Source organism: Rattus norvegicus, chromosome 2 (genome assembly GCF_021556685.1).
Source record: "Rattus norvegicus strain SHRSP/BbbUtx chromosome 2, alternate assembly SHRSP_T2T, whole genome shotgun sequence".
NCBI classification, from domain to species: Eukaryota; Metazoa; Chordata; class Mammalia; order Rodentia; family Muridae; genus Rattus; species Rattus norvegicus.
In genome coordinates, this window is record NC_141535.1 from 205717226 (window position 1) to 205729527 (window position 12302).

Below are 12302 nucleotides of genomic sequence, written 5' to 3' on the forward strand. Positions count from 1 at the left end.
ACAGTGCTGTGCATATCCCAGGCTTGCAGCCGCCTGCACCTTTGCAGTGGCGCTCTTCTGCCCTGAAGAGTGATTCACAGCCCCTCCCCTCCCTCATCTTCCCGCCCTGAATGCTTTCTGTTCCTTCTTCCTGGGTGTTCCCTGAACCTTAGAGAAAAATGATATAAATGTCCTGTCAAAAACCTTAATTAAAAAATTTTAAACAAATTTAAACAAATGAAGCCCCACTGCTGCTGCTGTTGTTGTTTTAATTACACTTGTCAGAAGGGAGAACCTTTTAACTTGTGTTGGCCTGAAGTGTGCGGGAAATAATTACTTAGGATTCCCTAAAGTGCATTTCGTGAGCACACACTGTAAGACGCGTGACGTAGCTCATTCTTTTCAGGAGTTACACGCTTTGTTCCGGGGACAGTTAAGACAAAGGCAACCCTTCAAGACATCTGTACTCCTTATCTGGGCCCCTATTTCCTGACCTTGGTTGCCTCCTTATAAAGGCGGGATATATGGACCAAACAGAGAGAAGAGAGGGAGGTGTCCTTCAGTCTTCCTTGCACCCACTGCCCCATCATGACTTATCAAGATCTGCCCTCACTGTGATTTGACTCTTATAAAAGTCCCCTGGTGCAGGAACCGAGCCTGAAACAGTGACAGCTCCAGAGTAGAGGAGAAAGGAGCAGGGCACACGGGTCACACCAGAGATCCAAATATTTTCTGTGCGGAAGGTGGTGGGGTCCTGTGGAAGAAGCTGGTGGAGGGACACTCTCTGCTTGCTCTTGGAGCTGAACCAGGTTAAGGCTGCAGAGCATTGCAGATCCAAATCCGCAGCTGCTAGTGCTGCGAATCTAACGTCTTTTCCGGGGAAAGCTCATCAACTCGAAAAACTTTATGAAAACCTGACGCGTGGAAAAAGAACAAAGGAAAGCCGAGAGGCTCATGTATATCAAAGGAAAAGGACTGGGAGAAATACTTTGGGGGTGGGGGGGAAAAAAACTCATCCCTAAATGCTTCCGAATCCTAGCTGCTGAAGCAGCCTCCGTCGACGCAGCTGTGACTTTGGATGTCTCCTTCTCTTTAACTGCCGCTTTGATACCACTGCCTTTTGAAGTCTCTTTTTATATATTTGTGATTTACTTGGGCCGTGGATAGAACTTGCTGTGGCTGCTGTTTACCCTCGCATTGGGCTCTGCAGTTTGGGAAGGCAAAAGGCAGGTCCGCGGCCGCCCTCTCCTGGTGATTCCGCGGAACTTTGGGGAGACCTGAGAAGATTAATTTTGTTTGGTTCAGCAATTTTTTAAACTAAAGTTTATCCCCTTAACATCAAGCTTCAACGTTAGCCAGAGTCTCTTGGAGGACTCCTTAAAGCTAGAAGCCTGGGTTCCACCCAGAGTTTCCACTGGGTCTTGGGTGGAGCCCATTAATTTGCATTTCTAGCTCAGAACCACTTCCTTGTACACAGGTCACTGGGGAGGATGAGAAAGCGCTTTACTAAAGCGGTCGGTCGTCCTTATTCTGTAGTAGAAGGACTCTGGGAGGTGAGCAAAATGAAAAACGTTGCTCTTGCTAGGGTGTTGTAAGAAGTTGTAAGAAGGGAAGTGTTCCCTCAGACTAGGTTCATGAGTGAAGCCCCTTTAGAAAAAATATTAACACGAGAAAACAAACCAATGTATGTAATATGAGTTCATGTGACCTCGGAATCTTCAGAAACGGAAATCCACAGGAGTACGGAAATCTGTGTTGTTTACACTTGATCTTAGCCAAAAGGCCAAGAAGCGATAATCTGTGTTGTTTAAATAATTCTTTTTATTGTTCTTTTTCAAGTATGTGTGTCTGTGTGCGTGAATGCAGAGATGAGAGGAATGGATCCCCTAGAGCTGGAGTTCAGGGTTGGTTGTGAACCACCCAACATGGGTGCTAGGAATCAAACTCCTGTCGTCTAAAACAACAACACACTCTTAACCCCTGGATTCTCTCTCCAGACCCTAAAACCTGTGTATTTTAATGTGTTGGTCTGAAGAAACCATGAAGACATGGGCAGCGATCTGGATGGGATCTAGATGGGAGCTCCGACCTAAAGGTGATAATGCAGGGAAACTCTGTCCTGTTGAGAGTCCTGTGTCTTCAACTTCTTTGTTCCAGTAAAGATTGACAATCGATTCCATAACCTGCCTAGGAGAAAGGCCAGAAAATTCTTGGTAGGTTTTAGGATCTTTGTCAAGGAGGTAAGAAAGGAAGATACCATCCACATCACCGAATGCTGTCCCCAGCATTTATCCCATGCCCAGATGCCCATATTTAGGGAATGTGTTCTGAACTCCATCAGTGTCGTGAACACAGGTCTATTACCCAGCAGCCAGTGCACTCTCCATTAAAGCACAATGCATTGAGCTTTAACCCTAATATGAGTCGGATGTCAATCACCCCTGTCCTGTCACCTAAGTGGAAAAGAGTGCCACCAAATACTGCTGAGATGGCTGACTCAGCGAAGAGTCTCCCCACCCCCACCCCCTGCCTTCTGATCTCATCCACTCAGCAACCTCCCACACAAACAACTGCACACAGACGCCCAGAGATCATCAAATCGTGGCCTGTGAGACTTCAGTCTGGAAGGACTGTGCAGTGGGCAGGGCAACTGCAAGAAAACCAAGCCTTCAGATGTTGCTGTAAACCGAATTCTGGGTCCACATTGCCCTGGGGAAGGCTCTTTGGAATCAACACTGCTGTCACACCCTTAACTTCCCCTTTCTTCTCATTTTATGCTCTGCCTGCTCTAATTATAACTTCCCTCTCTCCCTTTTGACCCTTTGCACCTGTGTGTCACCTACCTGAGCCTGTGATACCCCTCACCAGCACACTTATTTGAACAACTTGGTCTCTTCCATCAGGATTCAGCTTAGATCTTGCAAAAGACTTCTTCACCACATGAATTTCATGACTAAGAACTCTACATCAAAAGATAGACTAATTAGAAAAATGAGTATATACTTATTGAATAAAAGTTTGATGTGACCCAGGAGCCTTCAGAAACTAAGACTTCACAGGGTGTTGTATACCCACTGCTTGGGAGATAGAGGCAAGGAGGATTGCAAGTTTATCGTTATCCAGGCCATCCACACCTACATAGAGGATTCAAGGCCAGCCTAGGCTATATGTGACCTAGAAGAGAGATGTGGGAGGGAAATACTTGAAGGAGGGAGGGAGGGATGGAGAAAAAGAGAGAGAGACAGAGAGACAGAGACAGAGACAGAGAGAGAGACAAACAGAGACAGACAGAGACAGAGACAGAGACAGAGACAGAGGGAAGGAGGGAGGGAGGGACAGACAGAGGAAGAAATGGTGGGGGAGGAAAGGAGAAAAATTAAGACTCAGAGGAACAATAAAATCTGTGTGTTCTTACGAACAGTTGTGCAGAAGTGTGACTGGAGGATAAGGCGGTTTGAGCTGATAGTAAATGGTAGAAAGTTTAGCCAGGCCTCTTTGCTCAGATTTTCTGTGTTTTTGTGTTTCTGGAAATAATATTACATCCCTCTAGCACAAGGGTTTTGTGAACTATTTTAAGGCCAGGCCAGTTGAACTTTATAGAGTACTTGGGAACTGGGAGCAAGAGTTAAAGAGAAATTCTCTCTAGAGTCTCTGAAATGCTAGGATACTGTATTCCATGGTGGTGTGTCCAGACTCAACCAACTTCTGAAACAATTGAGTTTAAGGCACCTCCTTATGGTGCTGCCTAGTTCGTGGTGCTGTCTAGTTCGTGGTGCTGTCTCCTCTAGACATGACCCCAGGAACAGTCTCTCCTCTAGATGCTTGCCCTCAGGATCTGTGACCTTTTCACCTTTGTCCTTTTGTTTTCAGTACACCATCCATGACCCAACAGACCCCCAAGCTGAGGTGAGTTGGGGCTAAAACAAGTTGAAAATCTTCCAAATATCTCTGCAGTCTGTCCTCTAGCAAGTCACACACAGTGCTTATGACACAAGATATTAGATGTGCCCCCTGTTTTTCCCCAATGTCAGCCTCACAAGCTAAAACTCTTTTAGGATTCTCATGATAACTCAGAAGTGGTAGCTTATGTCTGTAATCGAAAGATTTGGGACATGGAGTCAGGAGGGTTGCTGTGAGTTCAAGGCCAGCCTGGACTACATAGTGAATTTCATATTAAACCAAGCTACAAAGATTCTGTCTCAAACAACCAACCAACTATTCATGCCACGACTACATATACACATATATCACATAAAACAATAGCTCATCTCCGCCGAGAACAGACTAGCTCATGTCACTCAAAAGGGCTCTTTGGTGTTAGCCAAAGAATCTACCACTTGAACCCACCATATATTACATGTCCTTGATGGCCCAAATCCTCCCTGCAGTATTAGACTCCTACTTGTTTCAGATTTGAATTTGGATACTTTTGAGGCAGAGTCTGTTGCTGGAACCCACTATGAAGCCCAAGAGTGACTCCTAACACCCAACAATCATCCTGCCTCAACTCCACATGTGGTGGGAGATTATAGATGTGGACTACCATGCCATCTTGAAATCCAACTTGTTGAACTAACCAAACAGCAACGGGATGTCTGTCTTCAGACACGTTCCTACTTGTCCCTACGGCTTTCTCTATGAGGTTTCCTCTGTTTCCTTCATGATAGGGTTTTAGACTTGCCCCACAGTGTCCAAGTATTGCTCCATCTGGCTCTGAAAGCAAAAGGTTTTAATCAGAGCAGACCAAGGGGCATAGCTTGAACTAGGCAGTAACTCTGTTTTAGTTCCTCCTGTCAGAGACAGCTTAGATTGAGGCCCGTTTTCTATGCCCCTAGGCTTCTACAGAACTCTGGGACTCCAGGGACAGCTAACAGGGCATGGAGTTCATAGGCCATCTTTAATCAGTGCCATGTGCAGCCTTCCCAATGGAGGAGAAACTGTATTTAAAAACAAGTTTCAAGATCCTGAGTGAATAGAAAAGGTCGTTTCATTCTTTAGTGAGTAATGGTCATTTGGCTGTGCTGCCTGCAGCAAGGCAGGTTACACAGGAGCACACGAGTAGGTGTCTGATCTCATCCGGGACACATTATCAAGAGACGTGTGCCTAACGGGGCAGAAACTATAGAACATTTCCCAGCTTGAGAAATGAATCAAACTGACTTTCCAAAGTCCTCCAGGAACACACATAGAAACGTGGGCAGGGAGATACTCTTCTCTGGGCAGCAGTGATCAGTTCTGAAGGTATTTCCTGGGAAATCACAGCCAGTCAGGCCACTCTGACCCAATTATGCATGCCATACAATTATATCAAAAACAGACACTCATTTCCAGGAAATGTATCCAGCTTGAATCACAGTCACTATAATAAGCTTAAAAGAGAAGGGCGTGAGACTCTAGAGATAAAACGTATTCTGCCTGGTTCTGGAGTTAATGGCCAGGCATCAGCCTGGAAGAGTTCTCTCCTTTTCTTCATACCTTGTCAAAAAAGGCCAGCAGTTTGCTATTGACACCGCTGCCACCACTGGAAATGAACAGAATCGTGTGTTATTCCAACGGTAATTGATATCATTGAACTGGAATTCCAGACTGATCACTCTACTACATGGGCATATCTGGAAAAGCTAACATTTCATTTTTTTGCTTATTTGTTGTTTTGTTGCTTGGTTGGGGGGGGGTGGCACTCATGGAGGTCTGAGAACAACTTTGGGGGTTCAGTTCACTCCTCTCGCCTTGTTGAGGTAGGCTCTCTCTTCAGCTCAATCCCTCCACCCTGTTCAAACAGGCTCTCTTGTTTTTGCTGATCTACTCTCTCTTTAGCTGCCCCTCAAGGCAATTCCCCATCTTGCAGTAGGAGTGCTGAGAGTAGACTCATGTGTTCCACCATACCTAGCTTTTCATGTGGGTTCTGAAGATAGAGCTGAGGTTAACTGGCTCATGCAGCGCACACTTAGACCTGTTGAGCCATCTCATCAGCTGTTTAATATTTTGGAGACTTAGCTTTCTCATTGTAAACGAAGTCAGTGTCCTCTACCTTCCTAACAGTCACAAAAATTGATGTGTTCAGAACCTCTTCTACCTGTGAGATTTTAGACGGGTTAATCAGCTTCTTCCCTGTATCAAATTCTCCCATAATAATTGTATCTAGAGACTGTGGTGTAGCTCAATGGTTAGAGTACTTCCTAGAATTCAGGAAGCCCTGAACTTCATCCAACATTAACTAGGAATAACCCAGTATCCCAGAACTCAGGAGACTGAGATAGGAAGATCAGAAGTTCAAAGTCAGGGCTGGGGAGATAGCTCAGTGAATGGGGAGCTTGCTACACAAGATTTGTTTGTTTGTTGGTTTGTTGTAATTTTATTTAACTTTTTTTTTACACTCCAGATTTTATCCCCCTCCCAGTCCACCCACTGACTGTTCCATATCCCATAACTCATCCCTCTGCCCCATCTCCATGAGGATGTCCCCACCCTCCATCCCACCAGACCTCTCCACTCCCTGGGGCCTCCAGTCTCTTGAGGGTTAGGTGCATCTTCTCTGACTAAACCCAGACCGGCAGTCCTCTGCTGTATATGAGTTAAGGGCCTCATATCAACTGGTGTATGCTGACTGGTTGCCGATCTAGTGTCTGAAAGATCTTGGGGATTCTGGTTAATTGAGACTGCTGGTCTCCTACAGGGTCACCTTCCTCCTCAGCTTCTTTGAATTAGAGTTTGAATCCCAGCACCCACTGGGGCAGACTCTCGGAGTCCCAATCCTCAGGAGGCAGAGACAGATCCCCAAAGAAAAATGGCTATCTAGACTAGCCAGAATTGTCAAGTCCCAGGGTTCAGTAAGAGACTCTGCCTCAATAAATAAAGTGGAGAGCTATCAATGAATGTACATATACATATCCATATACATATGTTCTCACATGCACAATACAAACACAATACATACACGAAAACAAAAATGACTTTGAGATCATTTTTAGCTACAGAAAGAGTTTGAGGCTAGCCTGGACTACATGAGTTCTTGCCTCTAAAACAAAACCAAGTAATCCATCTACTTACAGTGTCCTCATGAAAATATCAGTGAACATATGCAGAATATATGCCTAGTATACACATGTATTTAAAAACAAGTCTCAAGTATGTATATTAAAAACTCCAAGTGTTGGTTTTTACTATTATGTTTAGAGCTATACAAATTGAATAGTCTAGACATGTACTAGGCTTGAAACACATACCCTCCCTCCTCCTCTCTCCACTATTCTTTGGGCAGGCTCTAAGGGAAATGTTGGACAATATTATTTAGTACCTCTTATTTGCCAGTCTCCCTCATAAATCAGGATTACTACAAAAGATTGCTCTATTATCTCCATAGATACTGGCACTTGAGTTTGATTTCCCAGTGGAATTATCTCAGATGGGCTGACCCTAAGCCTAACAGAAGTAATTTCTAAAGTCTTCCTGACAAAAAAATATATACAATCTTCCAACTTCTGCTCCCCAACCGAGAACTACAGCACACACACACACACACACACACACACACACACACACACACACACTGGCCCATTAGATGTTCACAATACTAGTTTCAGAAGTCAGAAAGTAGCATACATGAAGCCATAAGAGCGTGGGGAAAAAATGAGGTTCTGGATTTTGCTTCAAGAATCCAAAGGCAAATGAAGACGAAAAGGGAAGAAAGCAGAGAGCGATGGGTGCTGGGAGTGAGTGAGTGTTCATGCTGGGATACAGTCCAGTGGGCAAAGCAGGAAAGAGTTGGGGAAATAAAGAAATTTGGGCTTCAACTCAATTGGTGAGTAGAAGTTCACAGGGCAGGAATGTGGAAGGGGAATTCTAGAAGGAAGGATGTGTGAGAGCAAAGAGTTAGCTGCTAGAAAGCACCGGGCATATGCCAGGAAACATGTCGTCATCCCACGCAGGAGCTTAGGACAAACAAAGGTAAGTCCAGAGGCTGAGGGTGTGGTTAGCACAGCTGTTGAGTTCCTGCTTGTCACATACAAAGGTCTGGATACCAGACACACACACACACACACACACACACACACACACACACACACACACGCACACACACTCAGGGTGGGGGAGGAAGTGAGAAGTGAGTAAAGTGAGTAAAGTTCAAGGGGAGGGAGAGGAGGTGAGGAGTTGAAAATTTATAAAAATTAAGGATATTTAGAAGAGAGCTGGGAGAGGATCAGAATAAATAAAGGGGGGAACCAGTAAATGTTGGTGAAAAGTAAGAAGATAGCATAAGCGATGCTCTCCTTGGATAGTAAACCTGACAGTATGTGGAGGCCAAGGTTGAAGGAAAGGAGCTAGAAGGGTTCCTAGTAGGATAGATAGGAAATTGGGCTTCTTATATGGATAGAATAGGAAAGTAAGACATTATATGTAGAGTGTACGCGTCTTGACCAGCGAGTGACTGGATTTGGAGGTGAAAAGAAAGAAATCAATGAGCCCTAACCCTGTACCAAGCAGCTTGCAAAGATCTTGACCCTGCCACAAAATTCTCAGAGCTGGGTGTGAGAGTTTAAGCCTGAAATCCAACTCTTTGGGAGTAGATGAAGGAGGACCAAATAATCACTCTCTGCTACTTAGGGAATCCAAGGCCAGCCTACACTCCATGAGACCCTGTCTCAGAACGAGAGGGGGTGGTAGAGGTTGACAGAAGAAAAAAGGAGGAGAAGAGAGAAGAAAAGAAAAGAAAATGATATCTTGGGAATATCCTTCTGAACAAGCGATAATTGTATGCCATTTCTGAGGACATGTTTGAGATTGCAAAAGGTAGGAATGACATTTTCTGTTCTCACGCAGAAGTGCTATGTACAGAAATTACGGGCTTTGAACAGTTGAGGAAAGAAGAAATTGTGGCAGACACAGAGGGAGAAGAGGATGTAAATTTCTGCCTTTCTCAGATTTGTTTGACAGTCTGTCTCTTGTTCATAAAGGAATCAGAAATTGATACAAGAGGCAATTCCCACCTACAGTACATGATCCAGGACAACAAGGATACTTTTATTATTATTATTATTCACTGACATATCTACAGTATCAAGAGGAGGACCCAACAATGCATTTAATAAATGCTCATTGGATAAACATAATAATTGGCTCTCACCATATGAAGCAAAAGGCACAAAGTTCCCTCAAAGCTAGCCCAGGTCCACATGCATCCCCACTGAAGTCATCTAAACTATTCATTTCCTCCAGTCCCTCCCACCTTTGCCAAAAAACACTTGGAAATAACCCTCAAAGAGCCTGTGCTGGCTGGTTTTGTGTGTCAACTTGACACAAGCTAGTGTTATCACAGAGAAAGCAGCTTCAGTTGAGGAAATGCCTCCATGAGGCACAGCTGTGAGGCATTTTCTCAACTAGTGATCAAGCAGGGAGGACCCAGCCCCTTGTGGGTGGTGCTGTCCCTGGGCTGGGAGTCCTGGGTTCTATAAAAGAGCAAGCTGAGCAAGCCAGGGGAAGCAAGCCAGTAAGTAACATACCTCCATGGCCTCTGCATTCACTCCTGCTTCCTGACCTGCTTAAGTTTCAGTCCTGACTTCCTTTCCTGTGGAAGTGTAAGCTGAATAAACCCTTTCCTCCCCAACTTGCTTCTTGGTCATGATGTTTGTGCAGGAATAGAAACCCTGACTAAGACAGAGCCCATTGTGTTTTCTCACACTCTTGGAAAGCTGTTGGGATGGTTAATTTCAGAAGAACTGACTAAAGAAATAGCAGCTATCTAGAACAACTCATTTATGAAGCCAAGCAAGTTGGTGACACAGTGGGAAGAGAGGCCAAGTTAAGTTACATGTGTAACCACTTTGTAGTTACAGGCTCACAGGATTACAGACACCAGTCTGTGTCCATAGAAGGTTGTATCCAGGACTCACTGTGGGTATCAAAATGTGTGGATGCCCAAGTCCCTTATATGAAATGACAATATTTGCATATAACCTACATGCTTGTTCCTTGTACTTTAAATCACCTCTATGTTGCTTATAGCATCTAATACTACACAAATGCCTTTAAATTATTACACCATAGTGTTCAGGGAGTGATGACAGGTAAAAGTCTGTATGGATTTAATATAGATAAAATTTTTCTGACTTACTTTCAACTCATAGCTACTTAAAAACACAAAACCCCTGGATATAGATGGTCAAACATGTATTCATCTACAACTGTAGAATTTTTTTTATTATAGACTTTTTTTAAATTTTATTATTTATATGAGTACACTGTAGCTGTCTTCAGACACACCAGAAGAGGGCATCAGATCTCATTACAGATGGTTGTGAGCCACCATGTGATTGCTTGGATTTGAACTCAGATCCTCTGGAAGAGCAGCCAGGGCTCTTAACCACTGAGGCATCTCTCCAGCCCCATCTACAACTTTAAAATAGGAATGATGCCTTGGAGAGAAGACTATCTGTAAAGTGTTTGCCACGCAAGTGTCAGAAGCTGAGTTTGATCCTTAGAACCCATGTAAAATGTCTAGACATGGTGACATGTTTATAATCTGGGAGCTCAAGTGGTAAGTCAGTAACCCATCAGTGTACCTCATTGGCAAGTTACAGGCCATGTGAAAGACCCTGTCTCAAAAAATGAGGTGGGGACGGCATTTGAAGAACAGCATCCACAGTTAACTTCTGGCCTGCATACTTATATTCACACATACACACACACACACACATTCAAACACGCAAAAAAATAACAAAATATTAATGGTAGAAAACAGCCCCTCAGAGATTGAAACACCTTCCAGAATCATCTACATCCATTGGGGTGATGGAAAAAGTCACCGTACAACCATTTTTGAAGAGTCTGAGGAATACATTCTTCTAGAAACCCTTAATATCACAAGGCCTAGGAGCTGGGGTGGACAGAGGACATCAAGGTAGATTCTTTGGACAAACACCAAGCAGTAATAGGATATAGTCCATGCACAGTTTATGACTCAGGTTGGTGTTGACATCAGCAGCCTTTAACATCAGGACCACCCATCCGGACTCATTAAATGAAATTGTGCTTTATCATTCTTTTCTGTTTCCTGAGACTTAATCATGGCTTCCTCAGGCTGGTATCATCAGTTTGCCTAAGACTTTGTATGATAAAAAGGCTGTTTCCTTTTCTGAAAGCTCCTCCTAAAGGACTAATGTGACTTCCAAGCCTAGAGTTTCAAACCAGATAATGTTTGACAGGGATTAACTCATCCAACTCTATTTGGTAGTGTGTGCTAGTGTCAACTCTTATGTACCTACTGCACGAATAAAGGAAACGCTGCTATGGGGTGAATAAAGCTTCCTCTTGCTGCCCGGAGTAAAAGCACTCTTCATATGTAGAGAAAGAGACACGGACAGCTATTCTGTGAAGGCCCTAAGAAGGCAGACAGGCGGCAGCTGCAGGTTTGTGAACAGGTTCGTGTTTGTTCAAGCTGGGCACCATGGACGCTTCGTGTCATCTCTGTCATGGCTAACTCCATCCCACCTGAAGAAAGGCAGGGAAAAAGACAGATTGACAGGTTCATTTAACATGTTTTTACTGTTGAAACCAGACCAGAGAATAGTTGGGTTCCCCATGTCTAGGTAAATCCTGAAGAAGACTTAAGTGAAGAGCAGAGTGGTAGAGCTGGAGATGAAGCTCGGAAATGACCACAGTCGTATCCAAGTGGGGAGAAAATGACAGTGAGGACCCAGGAAGACAAACAATACCTAGGCATTCAAATTCTGAAAACCAAGACACTTCACAATGTGTGTGTGTCAGAGACGGCGCACATGGGACCCAATGCACTAAGAAATAATCAGATGTAAATCCAATCCTTATTCTTATGGATTATACGTCTTCTCTTTGGAAATCCAGTATGGGCTACTCTCCCCTGCACAGATGTTTTGGGCCTTTCAAATCTCACGGGTGGCTACCCACAGGGCCTCAAAGCTGTGTGAACATATACCTCCATTTGTGTAGACTTAAATTTCTGAAGATAGCCTGAAAGGCTCAGAAAATAGCAAGAACTTAGAACTCCACGGAAACGTGCAAACATCAGACATGTGAGCAGAACAGCATATGCCTGCTGGCTTCCTCGTCTCAGTTGAAGTCAATTCTATCCTTCTAGTTCCTCAGTCTCTAAAACTGGATTTGTCTTTCTAGTCCCATTTCAAATAAAATTTTATATATGTATAAGTACATGTAAAATATAATATATAATGTATAGTGTGTGCACATGTATGCATGCATATGTGTATGTGTGTGCATGTATGTATATGCACTTGTGTGTGTGTATGTGTGTGTGTGTGTGTGTGTGTACATTTGTTGCTCCTTGTGTT

The 12302-nt window shown here is 43.9% G+C and overlaps 1 long non-coding RNA gene across 3 annotated transcripts in view; it reads right to left on the reverse strand.

The window, feature by feature from the left end:
* Positions 1–229: 229 nt before the first annotated feature.
* LOC147996499 (uncharacterized) overlaps positions 230–12302 on the reverse strand; it is a 64036-nt gene continuing 51963 nt past the window's right edge. For 2 of the 3 annotated variants that reach the window (XR_015676791.1, XR_015676790.1), the window contains 3 exons: positions 2823–2941; positions 2069–2166; positions 230–1256 (listed from right to left, as the gene is read on the reverse strand). This is a non-coding gene — a long non-coding RNA (uncharacterized LOC147996499). Of the gene's footprint in view, positions 1257–2068; positions 2167–2822; positions 2942–8977; positions 11467–12302 lie in introns of those variants that run through there. The other variant, XR_015676792.1, reaches the window with a different exon arrangement.